General features: G+C 51.6%; 1 protein-coding gene across 2 annotated transcripts in view; it reads left to right on the forward strand.

Annotated features, from left to right (window-relative positions):
* Positions 1 to 16,429, forward strand: part of LOC116459102 (cadherin-23) — a 317,512-nt gene that overhangs the window by 27,517 nt on the left and 273,566 nt on the right. The window lies entirely within an intron of this gene.

A 16,429-nucleotide genomic window follows, 5' to 3' on the forward strand; every position in this document is an offset into this window, starting at 1 on the left:
TCTTTCCCTCTCTCCCTCCTTCTCTCTTTCCCTCTCTCCCTCCCTTCCATTTATGTTTTTATATTTATATTATGTTTTATATTTCAGCCACTACTATTGAACATCTCCTATGTTATGACGGCCCTTGTGTTAGGCTCTAGAGCAACCAGGGTGAAGTAGGCATGCCCTGATCCTAGGGTCTTCGGGGAGTTTAAGATCCAGTGAAAGAGACAGACGTGTGCACACACACAGCGCATGGAGGGTTCGAACGGGGACATCTGTTTGTCACAAGCACAGTGGGGTGGAGGAAGGCCTGATGCAGCCTAGCTGGTAAAATCAGAGGAGACTCCAAAGGAGGTGATGGCCAAGCCCTGTTGAAGGAGGAGAAGGAACTTGCTGTGGATTTGGTGCCTCTACAGAGCTGTGGCTTGGCGACAATCAAATGTCCAGTTGTGCATTTCACCTGAGGCTGGATTTGGAACCACCCCTTGCTGCAGGCTCTGGGCAAGTCCATTGCCTCTGGAGTAGGAAGGTGCTCCTTGGCTGGGCTCCTGTGAGGAGCACAGTTTTGGGGGAGGTTAGCAACAGACAGGCAGGAGAGAGAGCCAACCAGCAGCTCCAGGAGGGTGATGCATTTGGTGGAGAACGGGATGAGGGGAGGGAGGCAGAGAAGGTGGTGATAGCTTTAGGTGAGACTCAGCCTAAGCCCCAAATTTCTAGTTCTGTCAATCATACTAGGGCCTCAGCACTGCAGGGTTTTAGGGTCATGCCTCTATCCTCCCTGAGGTTCATTTTCACCATTTGGAAAATGAGGTGGTGTTCCCGCCTCCAAGGCTGGTGAAGGCCGAGTGACCTGAGAGGCTGGTGGTGCTCGCTGGGCAGGGCAGGATGGGTGGTGCTCTCTGCTCTGTTCTAAGATCGCCTGGTCTGGGTCTGCCCTGCCTGTTCTCACAGAACCTGCAGTCCAGGTGCCGGGTGCTTGTGATGAGTGCAACAAGGGTGACGTACTCTACATACAACGGAGCATGGTTGTCACTACAACTGTTAGCTTGAGAATTGGGCAGAAGAGACGGGGACTGGGAAAAGGCAAGGCAAGAGGATGCTTGGGTGGACTGGACACGCACCCCGTGCCAGGTGCACCTGTGGGCATTCTCAGGTGTGCCGCCTTTGAGTCCTCACTACATCCTGCCACGTAGGTGCTGCCTCCATCAGCATAGAGAGGAAACTGAGGCTGAGCAGGGATTTGAAAATGGATCTCATACCCCGCCTGATGGTTCCCGGGTGGACTTGTCCCTTTCTCTCCAACCACAGTAAGGTAACCTGGTGGGACCTGGGTTTCCCACTGAGCCCAGGTTTCCCAGTGAGCTCTCAGGAGCCCAAAACTCCTTCTGGTCAAGCCCCCACTGCGTGCCCCTTGCTCCTTTTGGAAGCTGTGATATTAACATGCGTAAAAACAATCCAAACAGCATCTCACACAATTATGTGGGGAGGAAGTGGCTGTCACAGGCAATCTGGAAAAGATGTATCACTTAACTCAAAGGGAAAATGATCAACTTGCTGTTAGAGAACGTGTGCCTTGCCGTCTCTCCTCGATACCCCCACTCATCCCCACAGGGATCCCCTTCCCCCAGCTGAGAGTGTGCCTGGCAGCTGGGTGGTGGGGCTGTGCCCAGGCCTTCCCTGCAGCGTAGTGTCAGGCTGTTCACACTTGAAGGGACCTCATTTCTTTATTTTGTTCAGCCATTGATTCATGATTCATCCAGTGCTCACTGTGCACCTACTGTCTGCCAGGCTCTGGGCAGGCTGGGGGGAAGGCTGCAGCATAGCCAGTGACACCGTCACATACAGCAGAGCTCCAACTGCACCACACTAGGCTTGAAAGCAGCATGAGTCACATCTCAGAGACCCCAGACACAGAGTAAAGGGACTGCTGTGCCTGGGGGGCTGAGAGGGGCTCAGGGAAGGCTCCTCAGTCCCCGCATCCTCAGTGGGAGGAAGGGTCTCTGGTCACAGGGCCCTGTCTGAGCAAAGGCGGAAGCTGTGTCCCAAGTGGCATTTTGCAGACAAGGACGCTGAGGCCTGCAGAGATCTGCCACCTTGCCCAGGGTCACACGGCTGACCCACGGCTCTGCTTGGGGTGAGAACTCCTATTTGTACCTAATGTCAGTGAGGAGGGGCTGAGTGCTGAAGGGGTGTCTGTGAAGACTGGAGAATGTTGTGGAAGGTGCCCTGGAGTGGGTGAGGGTGGAAGAGGAGGAAACCGGCTTGGCTAAAATCACAGTGGGGCAAAGAGAGAGAGACAGAGAGAGAGAGAGAAAGAGAGAGAGAGGAAGGAAAGAAGAAAGGAAGGAACGAAGGAGGAGAAGGAAGGGAAGGAAAGGAAAGAAAGAACAAAGAATAGTCACAGTGGGGCAGAGAGAAAGAGAGAGAAGGAAGGAAGGAAGGAAGGAAGAAAAGAAGGAAGAAAGGAAGGAAAGAAGGAAGGAAGGAAGAAAAGAAGGAAGAAAGGAAGGAAAGAAGGAAGGAAGGAAGGAAGGAGGGAAGGAAGGGAAGGAAAGAAAGAAAAAAGAATAGGCTCCCAGGTTATTCGATCACATGGGAGGGAGGAGCCTGAGGGAGGCCTTCACTTTCCAGTGCGACTGGTCTAGAGCCAGCCCCGCCCATCTGCAGGGCAGTGCTACCCCAGCCGGGGGTTTGGAGCTCTTGTGTGGGTAGGAACACAGCCGGGAGTGGGCAGTTGCATGCTGTTTGCCTCACTTTCACTCCTTGCAGCCCACATGGGGTTCTGTGCCAGGAGGAAGCTCTCTCTTCAGATGAGAGGCCCAGACTCTGTTGCTGACTCCCTGGCTGATCCTTAGTGTCAAGTTGATCCTCTGAGTGCTCAGTGCCCCTATCTGTGAAATGGGCATAACATCACCCTGTCTAGATTTGCAGTCACATGTACAGAATGATTTTGCAGAGTTAAAGTCATCAGGGAGGTGTTCTCCTGGCAGCTGCGTGGAGTTGGAGGACACAGGATGGAAGCTGCTGGGTTCTCAGCATTGAGATTCCTTTTGGGAAGGTTTTGGGGTGCAAGAGATGAGAGCAGAGAAAGGAAAGGAGAGAAGAAGGTGGAGACTTGGGACACCTGTGAACCTTTCTATTGACTGAGGAGAAGGAGAAATAAGAAAAGACGTCCTGGCTTCCCTCCCACCCCTCCGTCTTGGGGAGGGCAGGAGGGCCTGACAGTGAATTAGCTGGTGGAAGTTGAACAGGTGACCATTAGGAGTGGCCTTGGCCTCACTCATAGTTCTATCGACCACCTACATGGCCCCTGAGCAAATGGTTTTGACTTGGGAGTGGTGTTGGGGTCAGCATCCGAGAGGCTGAGAAGAGCAGAGCTGAAAATGCCTGGGGGTACCAAGTCTGCTCTACACTTTCAGAGGGGGGCCAGGACTTTCTAAGGGCCATCCTGTGAGAGAATGGAGGACAGGCCCAGGACCTGGGGTCTTCCTTTCCATTCTTGGCTCTTGGACCGATGGTCTGAAGACAGGGAAGGCAGCCTCTGTGAGCCTTATTTCCCTTGTCTGTCAAATGAGCTGGCTGGCCCAGGTTGGCTCACCACGGGAGATGGACTTCAGGTGAGGCAAGAGGGGGCTTGGTGAGGCCAAGCTGCCTTTCTAGCTGGGGGTGAGAGGTGGGGCCCAGGGAGGCAAGTGGGGGCTGCAAAGAAGTAAAGGGAGTGGAAGGGGGTCTGCACCAAGGGTGAACTTGGCAGTTTACCTCACTTAGTTTTGATAAGCTTCGGTTTCTACACTAGCTTTATTTATTTGTTTATCAAATTCATTTTTTAATTTTTTAAAACTGCTCTGTTGATATGTTATTCACATATGATCCAATAAGCCCATTTAAAGTGTACAATTCAATGGTTATTAGGGCATGCACAGATACGTGCAACCATAGTCACAGCCTATTTTGGAACATTTTATCATCTCACAAAGATACCTCTAGCTGGGCGCAGTGGCTCACACCTGTAATCCTAGCACTTTGGGAGGCAGAGATGGAAGAATTACTTGAGTCCAGGAGTTTGAGACCAGCCTCAGCAACACAGTGAGACCTTGTTTCTACAAAAATAAAAATTAAAAAAATAGCTAGGCATAGTGGCATGCTCCTGTAGTCCCAGCTACTCGGGAGGCTGAGGTGGGAGGATTGCTTGAGCCCAGGAGGTTGAGGCTGCAGTGAGCTGTGACTGCACCACTGCACTCCAGCCTGGGCAACAGAGTGAGACCCTGTCTCAAAAAAAAAAAAAAAAGAAAAAAAGAAAGAAGGAAAGAAAGGAAAGAAAGAAAGAGAAAGAAGGAAGGAAGGAAAGAAAGGAAAGAAAGAAAGAGAAAGAAGGAAGGAAGGAAAGAAAGGAAAGAAAGAAAGAAAGAAAGAAAGAAAGAAAGAAAGAAAGAAAGAAAGAAAGAAAGAAAGAAAGAAAGAAAGAAAGAAAGAAAGAAAGAAAGAAAGAAAGAAAGAAAGAAAAAAGCAAGCAAGCCCATACTTTTTAGCTACCCTCCCTCCCCGTTACCCCCAGCCCCTGGCAACCACAGATCTACTTTCTGCCTCTAAGATTTACCTCTTCTGGACATTTCACATAAACAAACTGATAATATGTGGTTCTTGGTGACTGGCTGGTGGCGTCAGGTTCTCAGGATTCATCCTCGTTGAGGCAGGTGTCAGTCTCCATTCCTTTTCATGGCTGGATAACATTTCATTGTGATATATCAATGGATATACCACATTTTGTTTATTCATTTGTCTGCTCAAGACCATTTGGTTTGTTTTCATGTTTTGGCTATTATAAATAGTGATGCCATAGACATTGGTGTACAAATAAGGGTTCCAGTTTTTGCTTTCAGTTCTTTTGTGTATATTCCCAGAAGTGGAATTCCTGGAGCATATGGTAATTCTATGCTTACTTTTTTTTTTTAGATGGAGTCTCACTCTGTCACCCAGGCTGGAGTGCAGTGGTGCAATCCTGGCTCACTGCAACCTCCACCTCCTGGGTTCAAGCGATTCTCCTGCCTCAGCCTCCTGCATAGCTGGGACTACAGGCGCCCGCCACCATGCCTGGCTAATTTTTGTATTTTTAGTAGAGACGGGGTTTCACCATGTTGGCCAGGCTGGTCTCAAACTCCTGACCTCAAGAGATCCGCCTGCCTTGGCCTCCCAAAGTGCTGGAATTACAGGCATGACCCACTGTGCCTGGCCCTATTGTACTTTTATAAGGAACTGTCATACTACTTTCTCCAGTAGCTGTGTCATATTATAGTCCCACCAGAAATGCACAGGGATTCCAACTTTTGCACTTGCTCACCAACACTTGTTTCTTTCTTTTTTTTTTTGAGGCAGAGTCTCGTTGTTGCCCAGGCTGGAGTGCAGTGGCATGATCTCGGCTCACTGCAGCCTCCACCTCCTGGGTTCAAGCAATTCTCATGCCTCAGCCTCCTGAGTAGCTGGAATTACAGGGATACATCACCAGGCCCAGCTCATTTTTGTATTTTTAGTAGAGATGGGGTTTCACCATGTTGGTCAGGCTGGTCTTGAACTCCTGACCTCAAGTGATCTGCCCTCCTCACCCTCCCAAAGTGTTGGGATTACAGACGTGAGCCACCACGCCTGGCCTCCAACACTTGTTTTATGTGTGTATGTGTTACAGTAGCCATTTTAGTGAGCATGAACTAGTGTCTCATTGTGGTTTTGATTTATAGCTCCCTAATGGTAGTGACGGTGAGCATTGTTTCATGGGCTCATTGGCCATTTGTGTATCTTCTTTTTCTTCTTCTTTTTTTTTAATTGAGATGGAGTCTCACTCTGTTGCCCAGGCTGGAGTGCAGTGGTGCGATCTCGGCTCACTGCCACCTCCACCTCTCTGGTTCAAGCAATTCCCCTGCCTCAGCCTCCTGAGTAGCTGGGATTACAGGCGCACGCCACCAAGTCTGGCTAATTTTTTTTGTGTTTTTAGTAGAGACAGGTTTTCACCATATTGGCCAGACTGGTCTCAAACTCCTGACCTCGGGCAATCTGGCCGCCTTGGCCTCCCAAAGTGCTGGGATTACAGGCCTGAGCCACCACGCCTGGCTGGCCATTTGTACATCTTCTACGGAGAAATTTGCCTCCTTTCGAACTGGGTTGTTTGTTTTGAGTTTTAGGAGTCTTTTCTGTACTTTAGATGTTAAGCCCTTATCAGGCATGTGATTTGCAGGTGCTTTCTGTGGGTTGCGTTTTTACTCTGTCCATAGTGTCCTTTGATGCATAAAAGTTTTCCATTTTGATGAAGTCCAGTTCATCGATTTTTTCCATTTCTTGCCTGTGTTTTTGGTGTCATATCCATAGTATTATCCGTCATTGTTATCTCGATAAAGCTGCACGCAAAGCACGACAGCAGTCGTCTATTCCTTCTTATGTGTCAGGGGTCAGCTGGAGGGAGGGTCAGCAAATCTAGGCTGGGCGTGACTGAGCTTGACTCTAGGCTGTGCATAGGTTCTGTCTGCTCACTCTTCTGGGGCCACGGGTCTGCATGGGGTGTTCTTCTCAAATTGAGTGGCAGAAGCTCAACAGGCAAGTCCCTCTGCACAAGGTGCATGCTCGTGCTACTGTGGAGCTTGGGCAAAGTGAGTCTCACAGCCAAGCTCAGCACAAACGGTGGGAGACCCCCACATGGGTGTGGACACATCATTCTTCTGAAGAGGAGGGGAGGGCTGGGATCGAGAATCTGATCAAGCCCAGTGATGGCCAAGGGATGGGAATGAGCTGGCAGGTTTGAGGCTGAGAGGGGCTAGTGTGGCTGAAATAGAGTGACCGGGGGCAGGGGGGAAAGTCGTATTTAGCAGGTGCGTGGAAGATGTTCGTTAACTGAATTAATAAAAGAAGGTTGCGTGACTGACTGGCTGGATAGAGATGAATGTGCTGAGATGGGAAAGGCAGGGACTGGAACCTATTTAGGGAAGAAATCAGCTCACTGCCAGACCTGTTAAATTTTAGAGACACATGCTAGTGGGCAAATGGCTGTATGAGATGAAGTAGACTCTGCTTGCGAGGATCTGTGGGTCTTCTGGCAGCAGGAGGACAAGGGCATGGCCAGCTGTCCCACGCAGCTGGGATAGATGCCTCCAACAATGTAGTAAGGATGAGGAGAACTCAGCCTCCTGTTCCAGCAGCGTTCCAAGGTGGCTTCATAGATGAAGGGCATTTGAGCTGTAAGGCGGGATGTGAAATGTGGAGCCAGGGAGTGCTCCAGGTGGAGGGAGCCACTGGGTCAGGGCACAGGGAGAACACAGGGTGGGTGACTGGCAGTGACCCCAGTGAGGGGGTGGGTGCAGGTTTCAGCAACATGCCAGGCCTGGGCTGGGGTCTGTGGGCTGTTCCCCTGCTGGTGAGCCAGGGGATAGGAGGAAGCTGACTTTGATCACTCCATTCTTGTCCATGTGCCCAGCGGGGGCTGGGGATATGAGGATCAGGAGCCTCTGCTGTCTTTTTGGAACTCATAAAAAAAGTGAGAGCCCAGTGATGGCAAAGACGTGGGGAAACCGCTTTTTCCTCATTGTTAGTGGTGGAGGGGGTATAACTTGGTGCACCCTCTTTGGAGGGCAGTTTGCCAACAGCTATGAAAATATGAAAATTTCCTGCTTCTAAATGCACCACTATGCACAGACAGGAACAAAGATATGTGTCGTGGCTTTCTTCATCAAAGCAAAAGATTAAGAACAGCCTAGGCCGGGCACGGTGGCTCACGCCTGTAATCCCAGCACTTTGGGAGGCCGAGGTGGGCGGATCATTTGAGGTCAGGAGTTCGAGACAACCTGACCAACATGATGAAATCCCGTCTCTACTAAAAATAAAAAAATGTTAGCCGGGCGTGGTGGTGGGAGCCTGTGCTCCCATGTACTCCCAGCTACTCGGGAGGCTGAGGGGAACTCAGAGACACCGGGCTTCATGTGGGGGAGGCTGATATCTGTGGCTCCCCACCCTGGGAGTCTCAGGTCGTGCCCTCCCTTCCTGCCCCAGGCACCACTTCATGGAAGCTTCTGGGAGGGATCCAGGGGAGGGCGCAAGAACAGAATAGCCATGAGGTGGTCTTGTCTCCTCTTTCCATCACAGCAGCCTCCCCGGCGGTGGCCTGGATGGTGTGGGCTTTGAAGCGTGGTCATCGGTGACCTACGAGGGGTTGGCTATTAGCAGCTCTAATGGTGTCATCTGCAGGTGCCTTCTTGCACGCATGAACCTCTCTGTGTGGAGCGGTGGTGAATAATCCCCAAATTGTATTTGATTTCTGCAGCGCATTTCTGTATTTCTATTCAAAGTTGAGTGCATCTGATTTTATGGGAATTCATAACAGTTCAAACTAAATCGTGGCACCATGCTGTGAAAATCTCTCACTCCCGAGAAACTGAAACGCTGCCCAGATGTCCCCTCCTGCCCTTTTCCTTCTCCCTGCTCTGTTCTCTCATGTCCCCCTGCCTGCTGGGCCAGGAGGCGTTGCCTGTCGGCAGGCGACAGTGTGCCCTCTACCCTTGTACCTCCTGACCGGGCTGCAGGGAGAGATGGGAGACGGTCACCGTGGGGGCCCTGCCCCGGGAGTTAGGCCCAGAACTGCCTATTTCCCAAAAGAGGGGAGTGTGCCTTGCTCCAGCAGAGACATGGAATGTGCCTTTCCAGTCTAAGACACCAGGCTTCAATGGGCTTCCTCTTAGGTTTTTTCCTGGGATTCAGAGGTGTTTGGTGAAACCCTTACAGGTCATAGGGGGCTTTGCAAGGAACCACACTTCCTCCAGCGTGGGCAAAGGAGTGTGGACAGGAAGGAGGGGCCCTCCAGGGTTGCGCAGTGGGATGGGGGCATTTTGTGGATGCATCTCCTGGAAGGGGTGGCAGAACGCAATTGTGTGTGTGTGAGTGTGTGCACATGAGTGTGTTTGAGAGTGTGTGTGCATGAGTGTGTTTGAGAGTGTGTGTGCATGAGTGTGTTTGAGAGTGTGCGTGAGAGTGTGAGTGTGTGGGTGTGTGTTTGAGTATGTGTGCAGTGTGTGTGTGAGAGTCTGGGTGTGTGTTTGGGAATGTGTGAGTTGTGTGGTATGTGTTTGTATGCGTGAGTGTGTGTGTGGGTGTGTGTTTGAGAGAGTGTGTGAGTGTGTGGGTGTGTGTTTGAGTGTGTGTGGTGTGTGTTTGAGTGTGTGTGATACAGTGTGTGTGTGTGGGTGAGTGTGTCTTTGAGAGAGTGTGTGTGTGAAAGCATGTGAGTGTGTAGATGTGTGTTTGAGAGACTGTGTGTGTGCAGTGTGTGTGTGTGAGTGTGTGGGTGACTATGTGAGAGAGTGTGTGTGTGTGCTTTCAGGCACAAGCTTTTCTTTCACACCGTCGGTCCTCACCTGGGGGAAGGAGAACCCTCAGTATGGGGCCAAGTGCCAGCCTTGGGCCTTGTCTCTGACCTTGGGTTTTAGCGCATTCTGCTGCTCGTGGCTGCCTGCAGGCAGAGCATGAGGGAGCCCTCCTGGTGGTGGGAGCAATCCCACCTCCTCGCCTAGCGAGGAAAGACCCAGTGGGGCTGGACTCAGGGGATGGAGAGGCAGCACCTCCCGAGCTGGGACCCACTGCCCAGGATAAAAGGAGCTCCGTGTCCCTAGAAATGTCTGGTAGCAGCCCAGGGAGGGGTGTCAGCCAGAGGACTGCCGAGGACTCTCCCAGCTCTCAGAGTCTCCCCTGGTGTTTGCACCTGGGACTCTGGCCTTCAGGGAGGCTCAGGACAGTGCCAGAGAGAACGTCTAATCAGGGTTGTCCATGTGTTCACAGGCTGTGGCAAGATTGTGGTAGGGTGGACATAAACGAAGCCACTGATGTCAACACGCTGAATGCTTATTATAGAAGATAGGTGGAATGCAGAAACTAGGCAGAAGAAAATAAAACTTCCCAGAACCTCACCACTCACACAACACCCTGGCTTCACTCCACAGTGCTGTATGCGCATACTCTCCTGCATACATTCACACACTAGGAATCCACATACCATCCCCTGTTGCTTCCTAGGGACAAGCCACAGTTGAGCCAGTCCCCTGTTGGGTATCTATCATAAGTTACACAACAGTGGGCATCCCTGTGGCTTGGTGTCCACGTACAGCCATGGCGATTTCCTCAGCTGAGGTTCTGGAGGTGGAATTGCTGGGCCACAGGGTATATGCATTTTCAGGCTCTTTGGACAATTTTCAAAGACGGACTGATTCTCTGCCCAGTTGCCTCAGCTCAGGGGTGTGGGAGCCCTGCTGATCTTGCCCCTCTGGTGGCGGTAAGCACCACCTCCCTGCTGGTGGTTCCCACACTTCTGCTTCTAGCCTGGCCTGGACCTTGGCTGACCATGTCCAGCTGCCGACCCACTGTTGCTACTTGGTTGTCAACAGCCATGCCAGACTCGCCATGTCTCAAATGAACTTCCGATCTTGTCCCTCAGCCAGCTCCACCTGCAGCCTCTCCTGTCCTAGCTAATGGCAATGCCATCCTCCCAGGTGCTCAGGCTCAATTCATTCTTGCACAGCCAGATCCCCACTAGCAGGAAACCCTCTCAGCTCTACGTTGAAATATGCCCAGAATCTGCCAGATCCCACACCGCCCCCCTGCCTGGAGCCCATCATCCCTGCCTGCATCCCTGCGGGAGCCTGGACAGCAGTCTAGCCACTCCCGCCCATGCCCCCTACAGTGTGTCCTCATCACAGCAGCCAGGGTGCTCCTTGAAAACTGCTTATTCATATCATGTGTTTCCTCACAATCAGTGGCCTACAAAGTGTCCATGATGGACCCTGAGATCTCTCTACCCTCATCTCCTGCAACTCTTCCCACTGTGCACCCCTTCCAGCCACGCTCCTCATGCTCCTCAAGTGCACTAGGCATGCTCTTGCCTCAGGGCCTTTGCACAGGCCGCTCCCTCTGCCTGGAAGGCATTCCTCCCAGATATCCACATGGCCCAGTCTCCTGCGAGTGCATGCTCACGTGTCACCTCCCCAGTGACCCTCAGCTGGTTCCTGCGCTGCCCCTTCTTTCCCAGGGCACCTCGCTCCCGACACTGGATGACTCACTCACCTGCTCTGTTGGGGTTGGTCTCTCCCAGGCAGTCTCAGCTCCCCCAAGGTGCAGGCTTTACCTTGTTCCTTTCTGTGTCCCTAAGCTCTAGCACAGTGCCTAGCACACAGTAGGGCATGTCAGGGCAGACGTGTGCAGTGTGGCCAGACCCAGCTAGATCCCTCACTGCCCGAAGCCTCACCTTGCAGCTCACTGGCTCTCTGTGGTATGAGACTTTGATTTGACTTGGTGGGGGGAGGGGGTGATTCCTATGTGGGTGACTCCATGGATGCTGTCACTGAACCACCTCTCAGAGCCTCCCCAGCCAGCCCTCAGCCCAGAGCTGGTCTGAGCAGCAGGTCTTCCTGGGTGATGACGAGAGAAGGTGGTTAATGTGGGCGGGGCTGCTGCCCTAAATCTGAGAAATTTGCAGTCAGCTTCCGCCAGGGACAAAGGTGTCAACCTTGAGGGGAAGGTGGTGGAGCGAAGCAGTAGCGGGTGAGGAGGGGGGAGACTCGCTCACCCCTGATGGAGCATGCATTCTCCTATTGCTACTGGTTCTAGGGGCAATGCATGTGAGATGCCAACAGCCTGGGAGGGCAGATGAAACAGAAGCCCACCCACTACCCCAGCCATCCGCCTTCTTCTTGGCATGTGCCGCTTACCTCCTGCTGGCCCAGCATACCTTAGTTGTGAGCATGTTGGAATTCTCACTGGGCTCGCTGAGTAGATGCCACAGGGTCTTGCCCAGAGACTTCCTATCAGGTGCCTCCGCAAGACCCTCCCCTGGGTCACATGTCTGAGCTCAGCAAGGGTTGGGGCTGAGGCTGGGAGCCTGGCCATGATGGCCATCAGAATGGAGTTCAAATCCAGACTTGACAATTATTAGCTGTGTGACCTTGAGTAAGTTGTTTAGCCTCTCTGAGCCCCAGTATGTAGAATGCATTGTGTATCACAATGACTGGCATATAACATAGACTCAGTAAATGTTAGAATTGTGAATCTGACTTGTGTGTAGCTTGAGCCCTGAAAGCTGGGAGCCCTGGGATTTTCTCTCTCCTGATGGCCCTGGGCAGTGACAGTCTGTTTCACTTATTTGACACCTAGCACATGTTTCCAGTCACGGCTGTATGTTCTCATGGCCCTATGTCCTCCCACTTGCCTGGCACAAAGTTTGGCATGAAGGAGAATGTTGGGAATTGGAGTCTGAGGGCTTGGGGCTTGGCTGTGTGTCTTCTTAGGAGGAGGGCTCTAAGCCAGCACTTGAGAGATTTGGGGGCAGCTGGCTGTGGCTCTGCCCGTACCTCTGGAGCAGATCTCTGGCACCTATCCCAGGTCCAAGCAGGAAGCCCAGCACAGAAGGGTGTGTCTGTGTTTCCTGGTGCAGTGGGGAGACGTGAGGGTTGTTGGGAGCTCGGGCCCCATCCTGAGGGTGGGCCTGAGGATGGTGGAGGAAACTACTTGGCTGTGCTGAATGGGAGGTGAGGAGGCCAGGAGGCTGGGGGAACAGCTATTGCACAGAGCAGAGTGAGGTCAGGCTCTCCCTGGGGACCCATGCTGCTCACCATGGCCCCAGTACTGAGGAATGCCAGCAGGCAAAGCAGCGTCCCTCACCACACTGAGGCTGGAGGTCAGGGCTTAGGAGCCTGTCTGTCTTTTCCCTCTGGCATCAGCCTCTGCTCTCTCTGGGCCTTGCTTTCCTCCCATAGACAGAGGAGCCAGAGGAAGAAGATCTGGGACCTCAGGGAAAACCCAGCAGCAGGGAGGAGCCCTTCAGGCCCAGCTGCTTTGCTTTACCCTTTGGAGCCTGTGCCACCTTGACCTAGTGTTGGTGACACCTCACCCTGTGGGGAGCATGGAGGCAGAGTCAGGTTGGAGCTGAGATGGTCCCTGCTTCTGAATGCTCTGGAGGCAGTGCCTGCCAATCCTGCAGAATTAGGGTTGTGTGCGTCCACCCTGACTGATGGATCTGGGCACTGAGGCAGTCTGATCGCCTCCGATGGGGAAAGGAGAACAGGCACTTAAGAAGAGAGGTTGGGGGCCCAGTGTGCCTGGCAGTGTTGGAGCCTGAGCCTGCCCTGTGGAAAGCGAAAGGCATTATGCACGCGTGTGTGTGCAGGCGCTCACTTGTTGGCAGACATTCACCCTGTGTTTTTTGTGTGATGCGTATTGTGCTCCATGAGGGAGGGGCCATGTCTTCCCCTTTTACACAGTCAGGAAACGGGAGCAGCAGCATGGTGTGATGGAAACATCAGGAGACTCTGACTCAGGCAGACCTGGTCAATCCTAGAGTGACCTCTCTGAGCCTCAGTGTCCTCATCTGTAAAATGGGGACAAGAAGACCTACTTCATGGAGGTATTTTGGAAGATTGAGTAAAAATAATACCTGTGAAAATCCTTGGCCTATGGGATTGCCTAACAAGTGTTCATTTCCTTCCCTCCTTCCTTCCTTCCTTCCTTCCACTGCAAACTTCCTGCAACACCTAGCAGAATGGTGTGCTCTCCCCAGCTATTTGTGGATGATGTTCTTAGCAGATGTTGTTTAATTCTCATAACATCTGGTTTGGAATGGCAGAGGGCTGGAGTTTTTTCTGTAGAAGATACTCACTCACTGTGAGATGTCAGATTGTCACTTAATTGCGCAGTGCCTTGGTTTCTCCACTTGTAAATCAGGGATAATGCTAGTGCTGCTGGCTAGCTTCTTTGCAGGTTGTGATAGGGTAACGCAAGATAACAGATGGAAAGTGGTTTGAACGTTTAGAGAAAGGCATCTTGCTCAACCCCGCTAGTAGTTAGGGAAATGCAAATTAAAGCAGCAATGCTATACCATTTTTCATGTGTCCGATTGGCAGCCATTTAAAAGAGAGATCACTTCCAGGTGGGCACATAGGCCCTCTCATATACTGCTGGCGGGACTGCGAATTGCCACAGCCTTTTCCAGAAGATAATATGGCAGTGTCTAGTAAAAGTTCACATACACACTCTGGGTTGTATTTAATTGACCCAGCACTCCCACTGTTGGAGAACCACATTGAAGAACCAAATCTCAACACAATTATGTACAGAGAGATGTTTGCGGTGGCATTGCTTGTGGGGGCGGGAACCTGGAAACACCCAAATGCCCATCGGTAAGGGATGAAATCTCCATTAGGAAACATCCATACCATGAGCTATTATTATCTCCTAAAAAGAAAGAGGTAATTCTAAGCACTGTTGGCCTGGAGTGCCGTCTGTGGAATTTCTTGATGTGCGAAAAGCAAGTTGCTTGTATGTAGAGGGTAACTCCATTATTCTCAAAGTAAACAGTAGCCTCACGGCTCTGTACATGTGTGTAATGGGAACATATTTCTCGGGTGCAGAGAAAGGCCTGGTAGGATGCATGCCAGGCCTTGCCTGCCCACTCTGGCCATGGTCATGTTTGACTCACAAAGTAATCCTTACAAATAGAGTTATTTGCCAACATTTAAAAATTGAATTCATGTGAAAAGCCTGATTTCTAGTTTTTCATTGAGAAAAATCAGAAGCCCCGCCACACTGGGCCCACATTCCCTCTTGGCTGAAACACATCAGCAGCTGCCACTTTTCAACAGAGAGCGTGTGGACTCCAACTGGCCATCATCCCCACCCACCCAGCAACACCCTCATCTAAATTCCCTGCTGGCCTTGTAAGCATTTCAGTTTGCAACCCCTGTGATAGGCTGTTAATATTCAGAAACCCAAGGCAGTGGAAACACAGGGATAGGATGTGTAGGGGGAAGAGTTGCCTCTTATTAGTCAAATACATCTTAGAATCTTTTGTGGTTCATCGTGCATAGTGGCTCACGCCTGTAATCCCAGCACTTTGGGAGGCTGAGCTGGGTGGATCACTTGAGTTCAGGAGTTCGAGACCAGCCTGGCCAACATGGTGAAAGACCAATTGGTGGCCACCTGTAACCACTACTCGGGGTGGGAGGCTGAGAACACCCCACTGCACGCACCTGGGGGTAGATGAGATTCTGTCTTAAAAAAAGGAAAAAAAAAGAAAAAGAAAAAGAATCTTTTATTCTTCAAGTAACTGTCTCACACTTTGTAATTAGGATGTTTTAAGTATAATATTAGAAGGAAAGCAAAGGGGACTGTGGACTGGACTGTTGTATGTCATGTTGGTCAGGAACCATCTGGTAGGGTCACCTCATTGTTCACTGGGGACATGGGCTGAGAGGGATTGAGGCCCCTCCAAGTCCAGAATTAAGGGGTCCAAGCTCTCAGCGCTTTCTTAATCCCTCACCCCTATATCTTGGCAGAGATGTGGAAGTCTCTCCAAAAATCCTTTCCTCCAGCTCCGTTCACTGCCCTGTGTCTTTTCTGGTCACTTATTGACAAGAGAGATAGGACACCAGCTTGGGTCTTGATGCTGGCTCTGTTCTCTAGTTGGAGGTCTCTGAACAAATTGCCTAATGGCTCTAAGCCTACTTTGTGAGCCAGGGAGATGAACACCCCCCAGGCCAGATGCACAGTAGGTACGTACTGAAGGGTGATGTGTGTGAGTCTGGCCCTGCACTACCAGGGCAGACAGTTCCATAGGAGGTTAGGATTCCTGGTTGGTGAGTGTGGTCCCCCTGGTGTCACTGCTGGGCTCTAGGGAGGCCTGCTCCTGAGCCGCTGGAGGACGAGGGCCCTGATGGAATGGGACCAGAGTGGGGACTGCTGCCATATGGGAGAGAGATGTCTACCCTCCCAGCCACCCTTAGAAATAGGATCTGGTCTTTCAGAACCTCTGTCAGCTGAGCCCCCGATCTCACTAGAGCCTAGCTCTGAGCCCTTCAAAATTCAGCTTTAGCCTCCACAGACTTGCTGTGAGGTCCTGGGCAGGTCACCTCCCCTCTCTGTGCCTCTTTGGACACCATGGCCTGCTGCATCCCTTCATATACAAGGTTATGGGATAATACGGTGAATATAAAAAATAAAAAAACAGGAAGAGATATGCTCATTGGTCACTGGTGGTTGGCTTGGGCTTGTTGGACTTGCCAAGCTCCCTGTTAGACTCCTGTCTTCCCTGTCAGTGTCCATCTCCTCAGTGCTGTCCCCAGGATAACCAGGCTCTGTCATTCTTGGGGGATGTGGTGCTGGAGGCTGAAGGCAGCAGCCCCTGCCTCCGTCTACTGGGCCTAGAATATGTCACTCTTTGCCCAGAATCTCCACGCAGGACAGCCAGCCCCCATGAGGGCAAAGAGGACCCGATAGGCCCCAGCCTCACCCAGTGACTCACAGGCCATTGTGCTATACCCAGGATAGGACAATGTTAAAACCAAATGATACAGACCCTCTCCTTTCTCCCATGTGCTCCCAAACCCTCCATCTGAGTTGATTCCTTCTCCTCCCTTCCCAGTCCCAGTTCTCTCTG

This window comes from Hylobates moloch, unplaced genomic scaffold (genome assembly GCF_009828535.3).
Source record: "Hylobates moloch isolate HMO894 unplaced genomic scaffold, HMol_V3 SCAFFOLD_3, whole genome shotgun sequence".
NCBI lineage: Eukaryota > Metazoa > Chordata > Mammalia > Primates > Hylobatidae > Hylobates > Hylobates moloch.